The sequence below is a fragment of the Haematobia irritans genome, chromosome 5, assembly GCF_050003625.1.
Source record: "Haematobia irritans isolate KBUSLIRL chromosome 5, ASM5000362v1, whole genome shotgun sequence".
Taxonomy (NCBI): Eukaryota; Metazoa; Arthropoda; class Insecta; order Diptera; family Muscidae; genus Haematobia; species Haematobia irritans.
Genome location: NC_134401.1, coordinates 48,272,488 through 48,297,909, shown reverse-complemented (window position 1 = coordinate 48,297,909; position 25,422 = coordinate 48,272,488). Strand labels below are relative to the sequence as shown.

The 25,422-nt window shown below is 34.1% G+C and overlaps 1 protein-coding gene across 10 annotated transcripts in view; it reads right to left on the bottom strand.

The window, feature by feature from the left end:
- unc-104 (kinesin family member unc-104) overlaps nucleotides 1-25,422 on the bottom strand; it is a 174,509-nt gene that overhangs the window by 80,772 nt on the left and 68,315 nt on the right. Inside the window, exons 1-2 of one of the 10 annotated variants that reach the window (XM_075313049.1) lie at nucleotides 9,594-10,470; nucleotides 7,335-7,483 (exon numbers count right to left, since the gene is read on the bottom strand). The exons of 7 other annotated variants lie outside the window; for them this stretch is intronic. The gene's annotated coding sequence lies outside the window, so the exon portion shown is untranslated. Of the gene's footprint in view, nucleotides 1-7,334; nucleotides 7,484-9,593; nucleotides 10,471-25,422 lie in introns of those variants that run through there. 2 more of the 10 variants (XM_075313050.1, XM_075313051.1) reach the window with 2 other exon arrangements.

Sequence of the window (25,422 nt, the reverse complement as noted above, 5' to 3'; positions counted from 1 at the left end):
ACGTTGCCCCTAATGTATGTACATCACTGATTTAGACAATATATCCCGTAAATATAGAATAGGATTGTATCGACCCCAAAAAGTCGTCATATTAATCGATCTCCCAATTATATTTATGGACTAACATATTTAGAAGTAATCTTTAAACAAATATAATTAATTTTTGATTCATAAATACACATTTTGACCGAACACCCATTTTTAATTATCGAGCATTTAGAAGACAATTTGCATAAGAGAAAAATTCGATGACTTCACACACTCAAAAAAAAGTGAATCCTATATTTCACTAAAGCCAATTTAATTTTATTTCAGTTCACGGAATTATTAGGTTTGGAGAAAGTTTCCTTTACTCTAATATTTTTTTGCGTACCTTAGTTAAATGAACTAACAAAACGGGGGAAAAATTTATACAAACACAAATGAAGCATACAGATTTACTACTACTCACAAAATAGTTCATTATTTCTTTAAATTTGTAAATTTTACTGAAAATGTACCCATCCTGAACTTCGTATGGTACTAAAGACATTCTTGCAATTTTGAACTCAATTTTTTTCCTTCAAACTACAAAATTCTCTATAACAATTGAAAAAATTAAGTCTAATAATTTTTCGAAAAATATTTACTTATTTTTGTGATATCGATTTGATGTCGGCTTCTGTAATACAGTTTAGTTAAAAAATTTTAAAAATATTCAAACTTCTCTAAAATTAACCAAAAGTTTTCTTTCAGGTGGATTCACTGTTTTTTCAGTGGACCCATAATTCCTTCTGATGAGGGCTTGTATCGGATGTTATTTTGAACATTCATCTCCTGGTTTTGTATTTTGAAAACTTGATCTCATTGTAACTCGCAAATAAGCATAACAAAAATTTCATAGTTTTTTTTTTCAATTTTTTAATTATTTCGGATTTTGTTATTTTTTTGTTTCAAAAAAAAAAATTGGAGATTTTATGAGGAATTTTAATTTAAATTGGAAACGAAAGCGTTCCAATTTGGGGAATTTTTCAGAATCATTAAAGCCAAATTGATCTTAGTCCAACAAAATTTTCTTTCACGTAATGATACCATTTAAAGACCAATCACTTAACTCTAACGAAATGCGTCTTTTCTGCTACGCTAAAATGTCATTCGTATTTTAACGACGTGAAATCTTTGTACTTATGACAAGATTTTTTTCTTTCTCGAACGATTTTTTGCTTTGTAGTCAAGATACAAAAAGACAACAAATTTAAAGACAAGTTTATTAAATTTAAAGATTTTTTCTGAATTAATAAAGTCAAGTTGTTCTTGGCCAAACATTTTTTCTTTCATGTTATGATACCCATTTTTAAGTGGAATCACTTAATTATAAGGACAATACGACTTCCATGAAAAGTTTATCGACTTTTGGACAAGGAAAAAACTTTATATTAGAGAAATGCTTCTTCTATGCTAAGCAAAATTTGCATTCGTATTTTAAAGACATGAAATCTTTGACCTCACGACAATATTTTTTTCAGTGTATATAGGCATTTAGGTTAGATTAGGTGGCAGCCCGATGTATCAGGCTCACTTAGATTATTCAGTCCATTGTGATACCACATTGGTGAACTTCTCTCTTATTACTGAGTGCTGTCCGATTCCATGTTAAGCTCAATGACAAGGGGCCTCCTTTTTATAGCCGAGTCCGAACGGCGTTCCACATTGCAGTGAAACCACTTAGAGAAGCTTTGAAACCAGAAATGTCACCAGCATTACTGAGGTGGTATAATCCACCGCTGAAAAACTTTTTTGGTGTTCGGTCGAAGCAGGAATCGAACCCACGACCTTGTGTATGCACCACGGTGGCTCCCCATTAGACAAACAAAGACATTTAATCTGCCTTTGTTTGTCTAACATAGACTCCATATAGACTAACTTACAATTTAGAAGTCGGTGTTAAGAATGTCTAAGATACTTTGCTATCGACCACAACCCAAGTAATTCGATTGTGGATGAACTTTCCACACTAAAAAATATTTACGTGGTATTAAAGATTTTAATTTTAGAATGCGCAATTTATACAATATTAAGGACAAATTTCATTAAAATAAAGAAATTTTAATTAAAAGTAAATTTATAATTTTTGCTTCAAAAATGTTTATGAAATTTGCGTCCCGTATGTCTTTGTACAAAGGCAAAATTTTCTTAAAGTAAAGAAACCCACTTTTGATTTAAAGAAATCCACTTTTGATTTAAAGAAATCGCCCTTAAATTAACTGACATATTGAATCTTTAGATTTAAGATAAAGACGCTTCAAATATAGACTAAGACTTATTTTGAGGATTTTGTCTCTTTGGTTTAAGGTTTTTTGAATTAAGAAAACATTTTTTACTGAAGTATCTGCTATAATTTGGATTTTGTAACTGTAGTTTATTTGTACGATATTAGCACAAAGAGAAAGAAAGTTCCATAAATGAAATCTGTATCCTTATTTTAAATTTATTGTTGCTAGATTTAAAGATAGATAGGTCCCTAAAAATGTCTTTATTTTAAAGAAGCCGCATCTTTGGCTTGGTACCAAAATCCTTAAGGCAAGGTCAAAATCTTTGAATTCAAGTAAACTTTTTCTAAGTTTACACAATCCATGGTGGAGAGTACATAATATTTGGTCCGTTCTAATTTGCGGCCGTATATATTTAATTGTTTTTTAAGTTTTACCTTTTGGCTATATGACGAAGCGACCCACTGACCATAACATACTGGGCTATGTAGCTCTTATACTCAACAATACACAAATATCGCTATAAGCCAAACAGATATATTTATAGACCATGTACCCAGCAAAAAAAAGCGTCGCCAAACAAGTAGTGCAAATGTCCTTTTTGGATCGGGAAGTGGTGCAAAATTGACGCCGAAGCGATGAATTTAACATGGGCTTAGGGAGCCACCGTGGTGCAAGGGTTAGCATGCCCGCCTTGCATACACAGGGTGTGGGTTCGATTCCTGCTTCGACCGAACACCAAAAAGTTTTTCAGAGGTGGATTATCCCACCTCAGTAATGCTGGTGACATTTCTGAGGGTTTCAAAGCTTCTCTAAGTGGTTTCACTGCAATGTGGAACGCCGTTCGGACTCGGCTATAAATAGGAGGTCCCTTGTCATTGAGCTTAACATGGAATCGGGCAGCACTCAGTGATAAGAGAGAAGTTCACCAATGTGGTATCACAATGCACTGAATAGTCTAAGTGAGCCTGATACATCGGGCTGCCACCTAACCTAACATGGGCTTGTCATAGGACGGATGTCCACCATTTCAAAAGCCGTTACACTGAATTCGCATCACACCTTAAGGATGTAAATTAAGAAATTTTGTGATATTTTGACGAATAAATAATTTAAAAAATTTTTTTAATGATTTTTAGTGCATTTTAACACTTGACTTGAACGTTTGGTATCAAATATTTTCAAAAATTCGCAATTTTTCTAGAAAGGATTTAGCATTTTTTTCGGCAAAATTTAAATAATTTGTACTAGTTTATTAATTCTTAATCTGTTTTTACCTATTTGAAACAATAAAATTTTAAATTTCCCATTAAAAATATGAAAAAATTGAGTTATTAAAAAATTGACATAAATGAACTTCCTCCGCAGTTAAAATAAAGAACATCTGTGGGAGGACATTTTTGGAAGTGCTTTTAAAGTTGTGCCTTTAGAAGAACTTCCAAATGTTCATGCTGGGTATATATAAAGCACACAAAAGCATATTTAAAGAAACTTCGTTTAAAGAAAACAAAATTTTGGTTGCAAACGCCTAGGGCTCCGTTAATGCAATTTTTCACCTTTTTCTATTTTTTTCTTCGTACAATTTCGGGTAAATGTAGGATATATAACATTGTATAGCCCTCTATGGGAGCTATGCCTTATTATGGACTGCTTTGAAGCAATTTTTGTGTGATTTCTTCCAGCCTGATCAATTGAAAAGTAAGTTTTCAGGACGCTCAAGATGTCAAATCTGATGATCGATCTACATATATGGGGGAAAAATTAAGAGTGTTGGGAATCGGCGACTGTTATCCTTCGATGGCTACCGGTAAAATTTTGGCTTAACGAGTTTCAACTTTGTCTCAAGTCTCAAGGAAGATAAAATGACTAAAATTAGCAGATGACCAATGGAAGATACGTGAGATAACTGAGACTTTAGGTATTTCAAGAAATTATGTGGATAATACCCTGCCCGTAAGTTTGACTCCAGACTCCTGCGATGTCTAGAAAAACCACAATTGTGTATTCATTGGCAGATCGGGAGCTTTCAATAAATCTGACTAGTTCATGCAATGTGGTTGCACTAGACATGTTCTCCCTCGAGAGCAATCTTGAATCAATATTTATCATTGAACAAGATATTTAATATTTATCATTGAACAAGATGGTTGGTCGAAAATCATTCACACCCGAGAGAAAGAATTTTACCGCTTTAGGAATGAAAACTATTTTGTCCTCTTCTGCTTTCCTAGTATATATATGTTAAGTTGATACAACCTTTATATATTGCCGACAACTAAAAAATAATTCTGTCATTTACTGCCCGTAATTTCACCGGAGTAATTCATTTTTCTTACTTTAGATTTTTGATGTAGTCGAAGATCGACTAAACGACTTTTAACGAATAATATATCTAGGAAGGTTAGGTTAGGTAGCAGCTCGATGTATCAGGCTCACTTAGACTATTCAGCCCATTGTGATACCGCATTGGTGAACTTCTCTCTTATCACTGAGTGCTGCCCGATTCCATGTTAAGCTCAATGACAAGGGACCTCCTTTTTATAGCCGAGTCCAAAGGGACCTCCTTTTTATAGCCGAGTCCTCAAACATGTTTAAGAGCAAAATGTTATTTTTGGGTGGTGACCATGTAACATGGTTTTCGCAACCATGTTTTTTTTTTCTCGGAAATCATGTATCTGATTTCGGCAAGCAGGTTATATTTGACGAGAAAATAACATTTTAGTGACAAACATGTTACATGGTCACCATACAAAAATAACATTTTGCTCTTGAAACATGTTTGAGGTGATCATTAGATAGGGTCACGGCCTAAAGGAAAAAAAAAGGTTGATGCGGTCACCCCCCAGTTTTGTAGCATATTCGAAGACAGTTTCAGAACACCAAAACTTTTTTTTCCGTGCACCCTACGACCCCCCGAAATACAATTTATTGTGCTGTGTCGTCATTTGAAGTCCGATCGAAAAGAAACGCATATCGTTGTTCGTGGTTAATTAGGGGCTATATTTCGTGCATTGGTCATTTTTGACTCCGACGTCAAATTTGATTTTTAATTTTTTTATTTCGCTTCGTATACCACTATAATGCCCATATCTTATAACCATTATAAAGATCTCAACAAAATATGAAACTTTTGCTTTTGAAGTATTAACTTATATTCATAAACAAAAAAGTTACAGAGATTTTAAAAAGTCAATAGGTCACCCTACACACCACCAAATAGTTTTTGATGTGTTGTCATGATGTCCGATCGAAACCACATGCACATCGTTATTCATATCTACGAAATTAATTTATAAGGCATTTAGAACACAAAACCTGTTTATCTGTAAATTTCTAACGGTACCTTTGTATACATACTCGTTGTTTGCACTACGGCATTTCCTGCGTTATGCAAAGTGCATGTGTTTTTGACAATTTTGACAACAATTTGAGAGCCTACTGTTTTCATCATGTTTATTTATAAGGTTTATTAATAATTTTCTAATTTATGTATTTCCGACAGTTTGAATTTTCGTAACTTTCCACAATTCTGTTACCACTTTTATTGCAACTTGTATATAACATGTAAGCTTTTTATTTTTTTTAACACTTGTGGTGCCTGCTTTCTTTAAATATAAAAGGAATTCAATAACTTGATGATTTGTTGGTAATTTAGTTTTGTCGATATCCCGAGCTTCGAATTTTGTTTTCACTTTTTTTTCAAATACTATCAACAGCCTTCTCTCACAAAAATATGGACAGACTTAAAAAATCATGTAGCGAAAGTGATTGTTAGAATTTTAAAACAGTAGGCTCTCAAATTGTTCTAGCAAAAACACATGCACTTGGCATAACGCAGAAAATACCGTAGTGCAAACAACGAGTATGTATACAAAGGTACCGTTAGAAATTTACAGATAAACAGGTTTTGTGTTCTAAATGCCTTATAAATTAATTTCGTAGATATGAATAACGATGTGCATGTGGTTTCGATCGGACATCATGACAACACATCAAAAACTATTTGGTGGTGTGTAGGGTGACCTATTGACTTTTTAAAATCTCTGTAACTTTTTTGTTTATGAATATAAGTTAATACTTCAAAAGCAAAAGTTTCATATTTTGTTGAGATCTTTATAATGGTTATAAGAAATGGGCATTATAGTGGTATACGAAGCGAAATAAAAAAATTAAAAATCAAATTTGACGTCGGAGTCAAAAATGACCAATGCACGAAATATACCCCCTTATTAACCACGAACAACGATATGCGTTTCTTTTCGATCGGACTTCAAATGACGACACAGCACAATAAATTGTATTTCGGGGGGTCGTAGGGTGCACGGAAAAAAAGTTTTGGTGTTCTGAAATTGTCTTCGAATATGCTACAAAACTGGGGGGTGACCGCATCAACTTTTTTTCGTGACACTATCTAGTGATCATATTCTTTCTCTGCGTGCAGTGAAACCACTTAGAGAAGCTTTGAAACCCTCAGAAATGTCACCAGCATTACTGAGGTGGGATAATCCACCGCTGAAAAACTTTTTTGGTGTTCGGTCGAAGCAGGAATCGAACCCAAAACCTTGTGTATGCAAGGCGGGCATGCTAACCATTGCACCACGGTGGCTCCCATATATCTAGGAAACTCTGAGAATATCTGTAGACAATATAATTTATTTTAAATATTATTTTAAAAGGGATTTTTTACTTGACCAAAAAGTTTTCTTTGAAGGCGTTTTGTTAGTACATTCGACTTGTAAGAGCAGCTCAAATGTTTTAAAAATTCTAAAAGTCGAATTTTTTTGTGAATAAGTCGAAAGGTAGAAAAATCTACTGTTTGATTATGATTATAATAACTACACTTGCGATATCACCATGTTTATGTTAGTAAAAATTTATTTATTTATTTTATAATAATTTTTAATAATATTAATATTGTGCAAATTTCGTATCTCTCATAGCAGATTATCTACTTCTTACTAAGGCAATATTTTGTTCAATTTGAAAATCTCATTTTTCATCACATAAACATTATATACACTAATTGAATATTATTTTAAACAACCACAAGGGGTTGTAAAAAATGATTGAGCTGTAAATACCAACCTTGTTATTTAGATTAACTAATCCAAAGAATGGAAGTCATTTATTGCATTTATGTGTTTTTGTTTTGTAATTATTTTATTACTTTAACTGAAATTGCACTGTTCAACTCAATTTATTTAGGGATTTTTACTTCACTTTTTCTGTAAACACTGTTAAGATATTAATATATTTTTATAGATTTAGTTTTCACATTTAAATATAGGTTTTTAATTTTTAATATTTTGTTTAATTGATTTATGGGAATAATGATTTTTTAAACATGCACATTTAGATTTAAAAGAAAATAAATATAAAAAAAATATGGAAATAAAAAAATGTGACTTTTTTTAAATATTGCGATACTAATGCATTCAAACTCTATATGAATTTATTATTCACCTAAAAAATATATTTAAACCAAAAGAAAAAATTTTTCCTCCGGAACAAAAGACAAACTAAATTCTTCTTTGTTCCAAAGTATTTTCTTAAACCCGAATTTACGAAGCGATTACACGATTTTCCCAAATCATGTTTATTTGATTTAAAGAATTTTTTAATGGCAAAAGAAAACTTCTTGTGTTTAAAATTTCGTTTTAGTAAAAACCCACGGAGGGGTTTTTATTAGCCGTAATATCTAATTTTATATATGCTAATAACTTTATTGAGTATTTCTATTTGCCTTGAGTGTACTTCATTGTCCAGTACCAATCCTTAGCTTATTATAGAAATCGACTATAGTTTTTTTTTGTTTTTCAATACAAAGTCTAAATGAGCTTTAACTTTTCAAAAGGCTATGTCAAAAGGCATACTCGTTGATAATAAAACTGGAATATTCTTGGCAAGAGATGCTTCTTTGTTCTTATTCTTCGAAGCAGTAATAATAGAGAACTCATGAACATCTATTATAACTGCCTTCACATTACACTTGAGAGAAAAAGTATATGAGGCTTTGGAATAGAAACTATCAAAGTGAAAAAAAAAACAACAAAGGATATGAATATATCCTACAATAAAGGACTATGATTAGAGTAGACAGACAACAAAAGGTCCACAAAACAAAAATAAAACTTGGCAATGGAAATATTCTTTGTTTCTTCAACATTATAGTAGAGATATGATATTAATATCATTATCCCTTGATGGTAGAATGCTTTATTTTTGTATTTATAAACTTCAAGTAATAAAGTTGTATTTTCATTCAATACTACAATACTAATCAGTGGAGAAATGAAATTATTATCATTATCCCTTGATCGTATAATGTTTTAATTTTTTGGATTTATAAACTTCAAGTAATAAAGTTGTATGTATTTCCATACAATAACAATCCTAATCAGATGATAGCTAGGTTTATAATTTAACCCTATGACAATACCATATGATCTCTTCTCTTCTATTTATTAGTCATATAATAACGTTAAATGACAACTCAATAAAAAATACAAGTGAATCCATAGATGTTTGTGTATGTGTGTGTCTATCTTTTTTTCTTCTTGTCATTGACTTTATTATTGTTTTTGTTGTGATTGTTATGGATGGATGCCCACATAAAATAAGCAACATCCTACCACCATTTATTCAAGATATAGTATACAAGGGAAATAATCATCCCTTGATCCTTTGTCTTTGTTTGATTTTTTCGCTTTTTTTTTTTTGTTTTTTGCCTATACATATTATCTTGACCTTTATTAATAAATTTTCATGTTATCTCTATACTACAGACTTACTACACATAAGAGCTAACAGTTATAAGGAGCCCAAAAGAGAGAAAGAGAGCGCGCGAGAGAAAGAGTATGTGTGTATAAAGATTATAGTGTTGTTAAATGTATTAACCCAGAGAGAATGAATAAGGCTGGTTTGTTTTGATTTCATTCGAAATAACGGTGGGTGGATGTGTGTGTGTGTAGGTAGGTGGTTTGGGGGTTTAAGCATTAACTGTAGTTACGGCTTTAAGAGTATTTACACTATTCAACAGAGAACACAAAACTCTTTATTTTCCATGGTAATTTATTAGCTTTTACCAGAGAAGAGATTTGGTGGATACCCTAAAATCTCCTATTCTAAGAGGTGGACAAAAAAAAAGCAACACTCCCCTATAAAATTTTCACGAATACCCATGGAATGATTAAGAAAAAAAAACTATAATCTATACTAGGGAAAATAGAAAAAAAACGAAAGAATTAACAAAAAATTACACAAATTTTGATGAATTTTGTTTATGAGATTTTACTTTAAGTTTTCTCTTTTAATTTCTTTAAAGAATTTTGTAACTTTTTTTACCAATTTTTTTTTTCTTTTGCTTGTATATATGTTATTTTTCTATTGGGGAAATTGTAAAAATATTGGCTGTTTGTCTTTAATAAAATGTTGCGATTTTAAAACAACATTTGAGGCTGTCGTTGTTGTTGTTGCTGAAGAGGATGTGGAGGTGGTGGTGGTGGTAGTCGAAATAGCCGTAATTGTTGTATTGAATAAATTTTGGACTTGGAAATCAATTAAATGCAGCAACGTTTTCTGTTGTGTAGTGGCACAGATCAGTAATAAAATTAAAATTGTTGTTAAAATCAAGGAAAATATTAAAAAATATCCAAATGCGCACATTAGTTGATCAAATATAGGAAGTTAAAAACAAATCAATATTCATTGGGGTTTGTTTTGACAAAATATTTTTTCTTTCGTTTTTATTATAAAACAAATTTTCGTTTTTTTTTTATTTTTACTTTGAATTTTTAGAAAAAAAAATTTTCCTCTTTTTCACTGGCACTCTTACACACAAACACGCACTTGGCCACAATTTTCTTTTTCCCTTCTTCAAGTATTATACAGAAAAAATACGAGGAGGATTTTTTTCCAACTTTGTGTGTGGCTCGTGGATGAGGGACGTTTTTTCACTTTCTTCGTCACTAAATTTCTGTATATCTATAGATTTTTTTCTTAGTTATATTTCACTTTTATTTAGTTTTAATAATTCTAATAAATTCTTTAGAAATTTTTCATTGATTTTTTCTGGTTTTTATTAGGAAAAAGATGTTATGAAAAAAACTCTTGCAACCGTTGCCGTTTTATGATTCACTCTACTTTGCTTAGTATTCCCCAGCTCTATTGGTAACTTTTTCTGTTCGTTTTATCGTATAGCCACGGCCGTGTTGTATACCCAATAAGGGTAGAAATCGTTTTAAAACCTACGACTAGTCAACTGACTTATGCCACCTCAGAGGGTAACAAAAATTTGCTAGTTTCAGCTTTTGTGTGGGGGAGAGATATTCCATGTAAGTGAATGAGTAATAACAGCTGAGAGATAAAAAGAGAGGGAGAGAACCATAAACAATTCGATAAGGCGCAAGCGCTTCAAACCAAAGTAATTGTCAAACTATTAGAAAAATAAGAAAAAAACATAAATAAAACAATAACATAATTTAAAAAATAAAATAAATTGAAATAAGAATTAAGATATTAAGAAAAATTAAGAAAAGAAACCACGAAATGTTATATATTCTGCATTTTTTTATTTTGCTTCTCCATGTTCTCACAAAGCAACTATCTTATTCTCTCCCAAGCTTTTTTCTCTTTAATCTATTTATCTTACTGCAGTAATATCTCTTTATTTTTGATTTTCTTCTTCTTCTATCACTTCATCACATATTCATTCTTTGTCATAACAACAAAACAAGAAATTTTACAATATCTATACACTTTTCTTAAAAAGCAGCCTACCTCAGATGGGGCTAAAGGTGATGAGCTGGTGTAACATGAAATTTATTTGGGTAGTAATTAAGTTAGACAAGCAGCAATCAGTCTGAGTGAAATCTGTTTTATAACTCCCATCCTACGCATACAAACAATATTGAAGAAAATGGGAAAATATTTCCAATTACGCAAATATGGAATTTTATAGAAAATAGCAAGAATATAAATTATTAGAATAAGGATATCTGTGGTAACAAATAAGAGCGTTATATCAGTAGAGACCAGTTGTGTTATAACATAGGTCTGATAAATTGTGGTAACTTCAAAAATTTAAATACGATGCTAAAGAGAGATTTTTTAGCTATTATCTTTTTGCCACACTGGTTTAAACAGCTGATACACGTTTCGTACATGTACACGTACACTGATGTGGCAGCCGCTGGCCGGTGAATTGTATCCAACTGGTCAATCCGCTACATCCGTGGGATTGCTGAACGTTTCGTGTTTTGTTTCATTGTCAAATATCTTCAGTTTGATCTATAATTTAACCATGAAACAAACAACGTTTGAAGCATTTCAAAGGCTATCGATGCATCCAGAAAAAGTCACAGTTTGGTGCGGTTTATGGACTGGTGACATCATTGGTGCGTACTTCTTCAAAGATGATGTGAATCATAAGACAGGGACCTTTTTTTAATAGTCGGGTCCGAACGACGTTCCATATTGCGGTGAAACCACTTAGCTTAACTCATGACCTTTTATATGTAAACCTTTGTATGTAAAATGGGCATGCTAACCATTGCAGTACGGTGGCCCCCCAAAAAGCTTCAACATATCGTTGCAATCTACATGCCGTAGACAACTAAGGGTGAAAACTCGACCGCCTTGGTAGACTACGGAGTTGAGTAATATGAGAAAATCTTGCGATTGGGAGAACAATCTGATAGGAAATAAGCGAGAACTGAGAAAGGCTCAGAACAACGTTTGGACTGATTACTGTAATAGTATTGGAATCACATCCGAAGCTCCTAGACTCCGGGTTTCATCAAAAATCGGCGACCAACTGGACAATATGGCCCTTCAACGAGGCACTGTATGTGCTATTGAACATACATTTTCCTCGAAATCAGACCACTAAAGCATCTACTGGCAATAACGTAGAGGTTCAACGGTCATTTAATCGTATCGCAATCTAAAATAAATTGGGCTTTAATCCACCGGCCCTGATTGAATTACGCCGGCGGTAATGGAAGCAGAGACTGACAGAATAATCCCGGGGTTTTCCCCGATATACAAGGGCTGTATCAAATTGTCATATATTCCGGAAAAGTGAAAGGAGACAAAAGGTAGTATTCATCCCTAAAGTTGGGATATCCTATCACTCGTGTCCTAAGGATTTCCAATCAATCAGCTTGACCTCATTCCTTCTTAAGATCTAAGAACTGGCATTGATTCAAGATTGGTCTCGAAACAAGCATAAACTTACTCGAAGGGCAGGTTTACTGAGACCGCTTTAAATGAAAGCTAACTGCTTTATTGAAAGCTAACTATCTGTCAATGTGGTGTTTCTTGACATCGAAGGGGTGTTCAAAAACGTCCATCCGAGTACAATAGTAAATGCATTATTAACTCTAAATTTTTATCAAGGGATAGAATGATAGAAGGGATAGAATTCGATACAATGACGAATTTTAGCTACTCTACGACAAACAAACATTCAAAGGAATGTAAACAAAGACACTCCTCAAGGAGAAGTTCTATCACCTCTTCGTTGGATTGTTGCTATAAACAGCCGTCTGGTTTCCGTAGAAAATGAACGGGTAAAAGTGGAGCATACGCAAATGATGTAGTACTATGAGTCAGATGAAAATTCCCAGCCACTATTAGGGATATTATGCAGAGAACCCTCTGAACGAATGAGAAATGGGCAGCGGGGAATGGTCTTGGGGTAAATCCTGCAAAGACAAGACTGCAAAGAAAGAAAAATCCCCATACAGGCTACCCGTTCCGTTAGGTAGCATTAAAATTACATTTAGAGAGTTTATTGGACAGGCGGCTGAATTTAAAGCTTAATATTGAAAAATAGGAGAGGAAATCCACGGTGCGGCGTGTTTGTGTATCTCAGGAGCATTCAGTAAAGGGTGATACGGTCAAAATTTGGTCAAGGGAAAACGCGTGTAAATCGGTGAAATCGTTTATTTAAAAAATCAAATCAAATTTCTTTTTCAAGTTCACTTAGTATAAAATTGAGGAAAAATATTCAGTTAGGCTTTCGCTTCTCCAAATCCGAATTGCCGGGCCTCACGCTTGACACCTGCCATCAGATTTTGTACAGCCACCTTGTCCACCTTCTTCGCCGCAGAAAGCCAGTTTGCCTTGAACTCCTGCTCGTCCTTAGCAGTTTTTTTGGTCTTCTTTAGGTTCCGCTTGAAAAAATCCCAGTATTTCTCAATTGGGCGGAGCTCTGGCGTGTTGGGAGCGTTCTTGTACTTGGGAACCACCTGCACGTTGTTGGCGGCATACCACTCCATGGCCTTTTTACCGCAATGGCAAGATGCCAAAACAGTACGGAACAACCGTGTTTCTTCAGGAAAGGCAGCAGACGTTTATTCAAACACTCTTTTACGTAAATTTCTTGTTTGACAGTCCCGGAAGCTATGAAAATGCTGCTTTTCAAGCCACAGGTACAGATGGCTTGTTAAACCAGATATTTCTTTGCGAACTTTGAGAGTTTTATGTGCTTGAAAATATCTGCTACCTTTCCCCTTCCTTTTGCCGTATAAAACTCCTGTCCCGGAAACTGCTTGTAGTCGGCTTTGACGTAGGTTTCGTCGTCCATTACCACGCAGTCAAACTTCGTCAGCATCGTCGTGTACAGCCTCCGGGATCGCGCCTTGGCCGTCGTATTTTATTTATCATCGCGATTTGGAGTCACTACCTTCTTGTAAGTCGATAGTCCGGCTCGTTTTTTGGCTCGATGCACGATTGTAGACGATACACCCAGCTTATTTGCGGCATCTCGGAGAGAGAAGTTAGGGTTTCGCTTGAAACTACCGGCAACTCTCTTTGTCGTCTCAGCGGCTTCCGGTTTTCGATTTCCCCCCGATCCAGACTTCCTGGTTTGCGTGCGAGTAGCTCAGATTTTCGCGATGCGCGAGCAAAATTTAGATACGCTGCTCTTCTTGCTTGGACGGCATTTTGACAAAATCAAAATAGGAGCAACATTCTACACACACACACACCTTCAAAATGAGGGGTGTTCAGGTTTTTTTAAATGCAAAATTGAAAGAAATACGTCAAGTTTATATTGACCAAATTTTGACCGTATCACCCTTTAAGACAGTAACCGATTTTTTAATGTCATATTCCATCTATTGTCTTTAGATATATTGGTAAAACATTCAGTAATACTGCTGCGCTGAGTATCGCTGTGTTCAGAACAAGTACGGTTCCCAAAATAATGTCAGATCTGTCAACTGTATTTGATTACACTTTTACGAAACCCCTTTTCGAGGAGAAATTTGAAACACTAATTGCCAACATGAAGCGTGATACACACACATCCTGGGGTATAAAAGTTATTGGAGAATAAATTGACAAAGCGGAATCCACAAGAGTTTACGTAGTTCGGGATATACGTATCATCATCATTATCATTTCTAACATAGCCAACATTTAAATGGCCACCGTGGTGCAATGGTTAGCATGCCCGCCTTGCATACACAAGGTCATGGGTTCGATTCCTCCAGCGGTGGATTATCCCACCTCAGTAATGCTGGTGACATTTCTGAGGGTTTCAAAGCTTCTCTAAGTGGTTTCACTGGAATGTGGAACGCCGTTCGGACTCGGGTGTAAAAAGGAGGTCCCTTGTCATTGAGCTTAACATGGAATCGGGCAGCACTCAGTGATAAGAGAGAAGTTCACCAATGAATTACAATGGGCGGAATAGTCTAAGTGAACCTTATACATCGGGCTGCCACCTAACCTAACCTAACATTTAAATGACAACAACGTTCAAAAAGTGGAAGAAAAACGGAAATTATCCGACAAGTGAAGGCCCTATTTGATCCAAAACTTCCTGGTGACCTGAACATGTTCCGAGGACGGATACCAAACAGTGCATTTAAATTCCAAACAGTGCAAGAATTCACCAATGCATACAAAAGATAGACTGGGAAGATCAGTTACCGAATTTTGGTTTTATCGGATGAGAAGCCATTCCAAATTGAAGAGTTTGTGAAGGAACAAAATGATCGGGGTTACTTGCGAAAGAGGTCAGCTGAAAATGTACACCTTCATTTGGCCACCAGAACTCAAACGCCACTGATGGCCTCCGTAAAGGTCAATGGTCGCTGCCAGTTCGTATTAATCGACCGCGGGTTCAAAATAAGTGCCGAATATCATCGTGAAAATTACCTAGAGACAGTACTGAAGCCCCGAGAAGACAAAAATTTCCAGCCGCAGATCATGAACATACCAACAGGACTCAGCATCACCGCAATCAGCAACTAAGAATGGCTTGAAAAGTATGTTCGTCGCTTTATTTCTACCACCAAAATATCGGGATCACAATCCGTTGGACTTTTTCGTCTGGGGGACTTGGGAGAGTAAGGTTGTCACTAAAAAAATACCAAAGTGTCAAGCATTTTATAACAATGCTTCACCGGAATAAGCCAAAATACCGCAGAACCACTTTCTTGTCGGCCGTTTTATAGACATAACTGGCAGTGGAATAACATACCAGACCTGTCAAAATGCTGCCCTAAGAACTACGGCAGGTTGTCTCCGTAGCACACCCCTGGATCACCTTTATATGGAGACCAATATCATACCTGTGCGCAGATACAATTATATATTGTCAAAGCAATATCTTCTTGGTTTCTATCGCAGTAGTCATCCAAATCGCCAGGAATGTAAGGGTTGATCTTCACCTTCTAGAGCGCGACATCCAGCGTTACAATAGAGAGCCCCAAATTAGGCCAGAGAGGTCTGAACAGGATTTATGAGGATACAGCTGAAGCGGTGAGAAGCTAAAAATTTTCCTTAGCTAAACCATAATTTCCTCATCACATCGAAACATTTTACTGAATCTTCACATCAAATGTTCGTTAGATGTAATTTGTCCATCACAAAGTGGAATATGAAATTGCAAAGTTTTCCATAGATGTCCATCAAATATGTTCTACATTATTTTCCATAACCTTTGAAGAAATAATACACGTTTCATCATCGTCATCATCACAAACAAGAAGTTGGTATTATTGCCAACCTACGCATTGACTTGGTTTGTGCATATTTGTACTTTTCACCAAGACCACCAATTCATTCATTCCCATAGAAATGTGTTTGCGCTGACCTCTGTTTGAATCTGCCTGCATACTCTCTATTTATGTAGTGGGATAGAATAATCAGCAATTTTCCTCCTTGCACCTCGCCTGCTGCTCCAACAGTTAATATTCGTTGTCAAGTTCAAAATGTATTTGTTTTTATTATAACATGCGTTTGTTCGTAAACTTAGTCCATATTAGACCAACTATGGTTGTTAATAACGTCAACGAAATTACACTAGAAATCCCTCTTTGTACTGCCGCCGTCTCACTCTTCTGTCTGTCTTCTTCACAAATAGCCCAGGGAAAATATGAAAAAGAGAAAATAGCAGAATTTATATACGCACTGGTTAGTATGACATACCACAACAATGAAGGTAAAATTTTATCGCATTTTCCATGACTTGTGTTGATGGTTGTTGGGAATGTCGTGTCATATTGTCTACTTTTAATGTGGGTATGAAACCAATATAGGTGTTTGACGAAGTTTCTCTGTGTTTATGACTGATATTGTTGGATTGTGCAGATATTACCCTCTACTTCAGCGTGAATATTATCAGGATTTTATGAATAGAAAAGTTTTTTTTATTCTATATATTTCATTTTGCGTTGCAGGTACTGATGGGATTGTCAGGTGAATACAGAATAATATAATAGAACTGTACAATATTGTATTGCATGAATTCATAAAGAACATTTATTTGCAATAATTCATGGGGTTTTGTTGGATGGCTGTTCATATGAAGGGTGCTCAAAGTTTCTTCAAAGAAAACATTTTTGATTTAAAGAAATACTCTCTAAATTATTTGAAATATTGAATCATTGGATTAAAGATAAAATCAAGATTCATATACAGTCTAAAACTGATTTCGAGGATTTTACATTTTTGGTATCAATTTTTTAATTAGGAGAATATTTTTATACCCTCCACCATAGGATGGGGGGTATATTAACTTTGTCATTCCGTTTGTAACACATCGAAATATTGCTCTAAGACCCCATAAAGTATATATATTCTGGGTGAAATTCTGAGTCGATCTGAGCATGTCCGTCCGTCCGTCCGTCTGTTGAAATCACGCTAACTTCCGAACGAAACAAGCTATCGACTTGAAACTTGGCACAAGTAGTTGTTATTGATGTAGGTCGGATGGTATTGCAAATGGGCCATATCGGTCCACTTTTACGTATAGCCCCCATACAAACGGACCCCCAAATTTGGCTTGCGATTGCTCTAAGAGCAATGAAATTTGGTACGTGGTGTTAGTATATGGTCTCTAACAACCATGCAAGAATTGGTCCATATCGTTCCATAATTATATATAGCCCCCATATAAATCGATCCCCAGATTTGACCTCCGGACCCTCTTAGAGGAGCAAAATTCATCCGATCCGGTTGAAATTTGGTACGTGGTGTTAGTATATGGTCTCTAACAACCATGCAAGAATTGGTCCATATCGTTCCATAATTATATATAGCCCCCATATAAATCGATCCCCAGATTTGTCCTCCGGAGCCTCTTGGAGGAGCTAAATTCATCCGATCCGGTTGAAATTTGGAACATGGTGTTAGTATAAGGCCGCTTATAATCATGCCATAATTGATCCATATCGGTCTATAGTTATATATAGCCGATCCCCAATCACACAAAAATTAGTCAATATCGGTTCATAATCATGGTTGCCACTCGAGCCAAAAATAATCTACCAAAATTTTATTTTTATAGAAAACATTGTCAAAATGTTATTTCTATAGAAAAATGTGTCAAAAATTTATTTCTATAGAAAAATTTGTCAAAATTTTATTTCTGTAGAAAATGTTGTCAAAATTTTATTCCTATAGAAAATTTTGTCAAAATTGTATTTCTATAGAAAATTTTGTCAAAATTTTATTTCTATGGAAAATTTTGTCAAAACTTTATTTCTATAGAACATTTTGTCAAAATTTTATTTCTATAGAAATTTTTTTCCAAATTTTACTTCTATAGAAAATGTTGTCAAAATTTTATTTTGTCAAAATTTTATTTCAATAGAAACTTTAAACTTAATTATATACGTATTTAATCGGCCTTTTTTAGTTTAATATATATCACGTATGGACTATGTGGTATATATTACGGTGTTAGGAAGTTTTAAGATAGCTTGCCATCGGCAAGTGTTACCACAACCCAAGTAATTCGATTGTGGATGACAGTCTTGAGTAGAAGTTTCTACGCAATCCATGGTGGAGGGTACATAAGCTTTGGCCTGGCCGAACTTACGGCCTTATATATACTTGTTTTGTTATTGTTAGTTTGTTCTTCAATCATTATTGTTATGATTTGAGCTTAAAACCATACGTTGACTAAACTACGAGAGTTATTCCATCAGAAGTGGTAAAAATGTTGTGTTATATCAGGTCAGTGCAATTCTGGTGAATTCGAGACATTTGTTTGTATGCATGGTAGACAGCTTCGACCGAACACCCAAAAAGTATTTCATCGGTGAATTATCCCACCTCAGTAATGCTGGTGACATTTCTGAGGGTTTCAAAGCTTCTCTAAGTGGTTTCACTGCAATGTGGAACGCCGTTCGGACTCGGTTATAAAAGAGGAGGTCCCTTGTCATTGAGCTTAACATGGAATCGGGCAGCACTCAGTGATAAGAGATAAGTTCATCAATGTGGTATCACAATGGACTGAATAGTCTAAGTGAGCCTGATACATCGGGCTGCCACCTAACCAAACCTAACCTATGGTAGACAGCATAAAAATCATTACACGTTCTCCCTTCTCAATTTTCTCTTTCGCTTACAATATAAAATCTTGCAGCATAAAAGTAAAGCTTGATTTATAGCACAATTAAAATAACTTAAACATCAGTTTCACTACGTAGTAACACTCATACAATGAAAGCGATGACAGTTTTATGACTTTTCAATGACTTGGTGGTAGCTGATAAATTTATGTAACATCGTAAATTTTTGGAAGACAAATCGTATGTGGAGCTTTATTCATAATTAGTTTTCAATGAAATGTAAAACCACCGACACGAAGGAAAATAAATTTAAATATCGAAAGAGATTTCAAGTCTTGAAAAGAAAAAGTAGAAAAACTTGGTTTGATGAGTTTCCGGACTCTGCCCCAGGGAAATCAACAATAATTGATTGGTATGCAAAATTCAAGCGTGGTGAAATGAGCACGGAGGACGTTGAACGCAGTGGACGCCCGAAAGAAGTGGTTACCGACGAAAACACCAAAAAAATCCACAAAGTGATTTTGAATGACCGTAAAATGAAGTTGATCGAGATAGCAGAGGCCTTAAATATATCAAAGGAACGTGTTGGTCATATCATTCATCAATATTTGGATATGCGGAAGCTCTGTGCAAAATGAGTGCCGCGCGAGTAACGATAATATAACATATTATCTTAACATCAATGTTAACTAAATTATTTTATATTTACATTCTCTCCTTCTCCTTTTCTTTTATTCATTCATTTCTCCTTTAGTTTTAATCTTTGTAAATTCTATTTAATCAATACTCTCTTTCGAACTAATTCTCTCTACTTAATCACTCTCTTAATCTCTTTAACTATCTCTTTAATTTTAAGTATTCGAAATAACGGTAAATGTTGATTTCATCAGAACAATTTATATAAATGTAACCTATGTTAAGTATTTCAGGCAATCTATTGTCATACATAGAACTGTTCAGTTGTTGAATATAAAAATAAAGTTTATGAACAGAATCTATAATTGTTTTATTTCGGAAAGTAAATTATAGTTACATAACTGGCGCAGTCTACACATCGAACCTAAAAAAAGTAAACTTAAGTTTATGAAAAATCGTTTTTTAGTGTTAAAAAAAGCAAACAAATCACTTTTTGGCTGCAAAGAATTTTATTGTAAAAAAGTTCAATGTGAAATACTATCAAGAAAGAAAAGTGGAACTTTAATTGACAAATTAAAACGTTAAAAAATCCAAATTTGAATTTTTCTTACCTACAAAGTTCTAATTAAAAATGAAGTAAAAACAAGAAACTATGAATTGGTTGTGAAGTATCGTTCCCTTATTACATCATTATTTTTGAAACTTGGTCATAAAGAATATAGACGCAATAAAAAAATTAAAAAAAAATAGCGGAGATAAATATTATTATTATTATTTATTAATAGATTAACAATTCATAATTCCTAAAATACATATAAATTTGTAAGTTAATCTATATATGACGTAGCAGTTCCGCTGTATGTCATATTACTTAATTATAATTCTGTTTAATGGACATATTCTTTTAAACGTTGAATTCATTCAAGATTAATTTCCTATATTTTATGCAAGATTCTAAGTAATTGTATAGTATTGAAAAGTTCGTGCCATTTAATATATTAATAACTTCGTTTTCATTTAAAGACGTTTTACCAAAATAAGACATTCTAAATCCGCGATAAATTGGACATATTCCTAAAAAGTGAAATGTGTTTTCCTTCGCATTCATATTACACATGCTACACATACCATCTAACACACTTCTGAAGGAACGAGAGTTTAAGTCCAGCAAACCTCCTCTAGCTTTTACAATTAAACTCGTTGCACGAGAGGATAAATTTTCTGTGAGTGTTGGTATATCATTATACTCCAACTTCGGATAAAGGTCATGAGATTGCGAATTAAGAGCATTCATATAAAAAAAGATAAATATATGCCGATAAAAATGGCAAAGTGAACACAAAAAAAAAGAGAAAAATAAAAGGAAGAAATAGGGTTAAAAAATTTATCTATCATATACTCTTCTGAAACTTTGTTCTTATACATCTCTTATACAAATTAAAAAAAAAAAAAAAGAAAATTGAGAGAAGAGAGAAAAAGAACAATGGAGTCTTCATTTGCGATCTCCCTCAATGAGGTACTTAAGGATGCACAAAGAATACATGAATTTAAAGGGGACGATTCGTTTGCTCTAACTTCATTTCTGCGTGAAGTCGATACAGTGCTGGATTTAGTGAAAACAGATCAAGGATTTTGTAATTACATATATAATCGAGTCATATTAAACAAAATTCAAGGCGATGCGCTACATGTTTTGAGAACACTTGGGCCAAACCCAGATTGGAATGAAACGAAAAAGGCGTTAATAAGTAATTTTGGCGTGAAAGAATCATATCATCATCTATACCAGGAAGCTTTTGGAGCAAAAAATTATGATATTGTAAGCTATTATACTCACTTATTATCAATACTATGTAAAATTAATGAGAAATATGAATATGATTTCGAACGGCCAATTGAATTTAGTCCAGAAAATGCAGAAAAGATAATTTTGAGAACTTTTATAAATAATATTGACGTTAATTTAGCTTCCGTAGTCATTAATAAAAATATTAATAAATTACGGGATGCTTTTAGTTTGCTTGAACAGCAGGGATTGATAAGAGACAATGACAAAACATATGGTAACCATACGCAAAGGAAAGATTTGGGTTTTAACAGAAAATATAATGGCAACAAACCTGTAGGTAATGTTCGACATTCGATTGGGGCGAAGAATAATAATGTTAGCCGTGACAATGGAAATGTTCGCGGAAATTTTCCGGGAAACGGAATTCCCCATAATCATTCATACACAAATCTAGGCATGGCATCAGGACAAAATCGTATTTTTAATGCCAATGAACTCGGTCAGACAGGAGTCTCATTTGATAAATTTCAGGGCCCTAGAAATTCAGAACAATTTCGGAATAATCATGGTAATTTTAGACAGACTAGCAGTACTGCGATGGAGATTGACCATATTGATGCAATGGTTCATTGTCCAGAGGGGGTAGAAGAAAATGTAAATTTTCATACAATAGCCTCAAAAAGACACTTCCAATAGTTAACCTCACCATTGGCAATAATCACATCAGATCTTTAATAGATACTGGGTCGACGACTTCAGTGTTAAACGATGGTAAGCTAGGAACATACGAAAGAATACCTCTCAAGGACCATATATATTTTTCCTCTTTAAATGGAAGGACCAAAATTACACATGAGATTATAACGGAGTTACCTATAGAGTTTGGGGAGGATGCAACAATGTCCTGGAAGTTGACAAATTTTGCAGGAAGGAATTTTGATGCTATTCTAGGACAGAATATTTTACGACCTTTGGGTGCTGTTATTAATATGGAAAATGAAACTCTGACAATTAATGGAAGAAGTATACCATTTATACAATTTTGTCCTTTCACCGGGGATGAAGTATACCAGCTGGAACATTTAAATATAGATGAGAAGATTATGAGACATTTATTTTCGAGTTTGAATAAGGAGGAATCCTCGGCATTGGAACGACTACTAAATTCGTTTAAGGACTTGATATATATTGAGGGACAGACCTTAGGAAATACAGATATTATACAACACGAGATAAAGACTGTCAGTGATAGGCCAATATACTGCAAGATGTATAGATACCCACATATTTACGAACAGGAAATTTATGACCAGATAGAGGATATGCTTAAACACGGCATCATAACGGAAAGCAATTCTCCATATAATAGTCCGTTGTGGATCGTTCCGAAAAAGACCGACTTCTCCGGGGAAAAGAAATTTCGGATTGTGGTAGATTATCGGAAATTAAATGAGATCACAGTGGATGATAAATTTCCTATTCCTAATATTGAGGCTATCCTTGACAGACTTGGACGTGCTCAATATTTCTCAACAATCGACCTAGCGAAGGGTTTCCACCAGATCTTAGTGAGGCCAGGGGATAGATGTAAAACGGCTTTTTCTACGCCATATGGTCATTATGAATTTGTTAGAATGCCTTTCGGCTTAAAGAACGCCCCGGCAACATTCCAACGATTAATTAATTATGTGCTTCGAGAATTTATAAATAAGATTTGCGTAGTTTACTTGGACGATATTTTGATATTTTCGACCAGTTTTCAGGAACATGTAGTTAATATAAAGAAAATTTTTGTAAAACTTAGAGAGGCAAATCTTAAAATTCAAATTAACAAATGTACATTTTTTGCAAAGGATACGCTATATCTAGGCCACCTTTTAACAACAGAGGGTGTAAAGCCGAATCCGTCTAAGATTAACACCATATTGCAGTTGAAACTTCCTTCTACCGTAAAGGGTATAAAATCATTTTTGAGCATGGCAGGATTTTATAGGAAGTTTATAAAGGATTTTTCTAGAATTGCTTATCCTATGATAATATATCTTAGAAAGGGTGCTCGTTTGGACATTAATAATTCAAATTATATAAATGCTTTTGAGAAGCTCAAGAATATTCTTACTCAAGCTCCGGTACTTAAGTATCCGGATTTTGGGAAACCTTTTCAATTAGCAACAGATGCGAGCTCCGAGGCAATCGGTGCTGTTCTACAGCAGAATGGTCATCCTATTTGCTATGCCAGTAGGACTTTGAACAGCCACGAAAGAAACTACTCGGCTACTGAAAAAGAACTTTTGGCAATTGTGTGGGCTACAAGTTATTTTCGGCCGTACTTATACGGATTTAAATTTGATGTCCTTTCGGATCATCAGCCACTTAAGTGGTTATTTATCAAATCACAGGGCAGAGAACTGAATCCTCGATTATATAGATGGTTAATAAAACTTAGCGAATTTAACCTTACTGTAGACTATATAAAGGGTAGCCGGAATAATGTTGCCGATTTTTTAAGTAGAATAAATAGTGAAACAGGAGAAATTAATCTTCTACACCGATCCAATAGCTCACTATATAATAATAGTGTTGACGAATTGGCTATAGTACATTCTCAGACCGAAGGGCCAAAGGATTTCATTGGTATCTTGGATACAGTGGTGAATCGTTTTAAGGTACAGATAATTTTGACAGAGGTAAAGACGAAGGATATTGAGATTGTAAATGGAAACACGAGAATTTATATTTCTTCGGATGACTTAGGAAATGGGCTGGAAAAAATCCTTACTGATAATGTGAAAAAGGGAAAGGTAGGTATATACTCGGAGGTAGAGGATAGCCGTTACTTCATCCTTCAGGAAAAGATAAGAGATATATTTGAGGATCATTCAGAAATTAAATTTTTCCGCTGCTCTTATTGGGCTCAAGACATGTCTTCTGAGGATGAAGTGTACAGGTATATCCACCAGTATCATCGTAATGAGACCGGGCATACAGGGATAAGTGAGAACTACGAAGGGCTTAAGCGATTGATACACTTCCCAAATTTGAAGACTTTGATTCAAAAATATATTAATAATTGTGATGTTTGCCAAAGATCTAAATTTGATCGTAGACCAATAAAAGTTAAATTCATTTTAACAGAAACTCCAACCGATATACGACAAATAATCCACATGGATATATACACAAATTCTAAATCGAACTTTTTGACCTTTATTGACCGATTTTCAAAATTTGCTACGGCATTCTATTTGGAGGATAGAAATAACCAAACTATTATAGAGAAATTAAGACTTTATAAATCTCAGAAAGGGACTTTTGAAAAACTGATAACTGACAATGAATTTAAAAGTGTTAATATAAAGGATTACCTTAGGGAAGAAGGTATTGAATTACACTTAGTAAAGTCAAATACTCACACTGGTAATGCTGATATTGAGAGGCTCCATAACACTTTAACTGAGAAAATAAGAATATTATATATAGAACAGAAATCTCTTACAATAAAGGAAAAAATGAGTAAGGCTATAGAGTATTACAATAACAGCTTCCATTCAGTTACCAGGGAGAAACCATTTAATGTTGAATTTGGGAATTGCGATAAGAAGGAAATTCATAGAAGAATCCAAGAAAATAAGGAAAAAAACATTACAAAACTAAATTTGTGTAGGGAATCGTATTCCGAAAGTAGGGAAGAAGGCTATATAAAGAATTATAAATCAGTTAGGCATAAGGAAGAACCCAAATTTAGATTTAGCAAATTACATAATATTCACGGTGTTAATATAAAAAGGAACACAAAATATAATGGCCATGTAAATATTTCCGAAATAAATTGAATTATGTTACTATTATTTATCATTATTTAATGTACTATTAATTTTAAGAATTACAAATATGTCTTGTATATACATATTGTAAAGATCGAGAGAATGAATAGGAC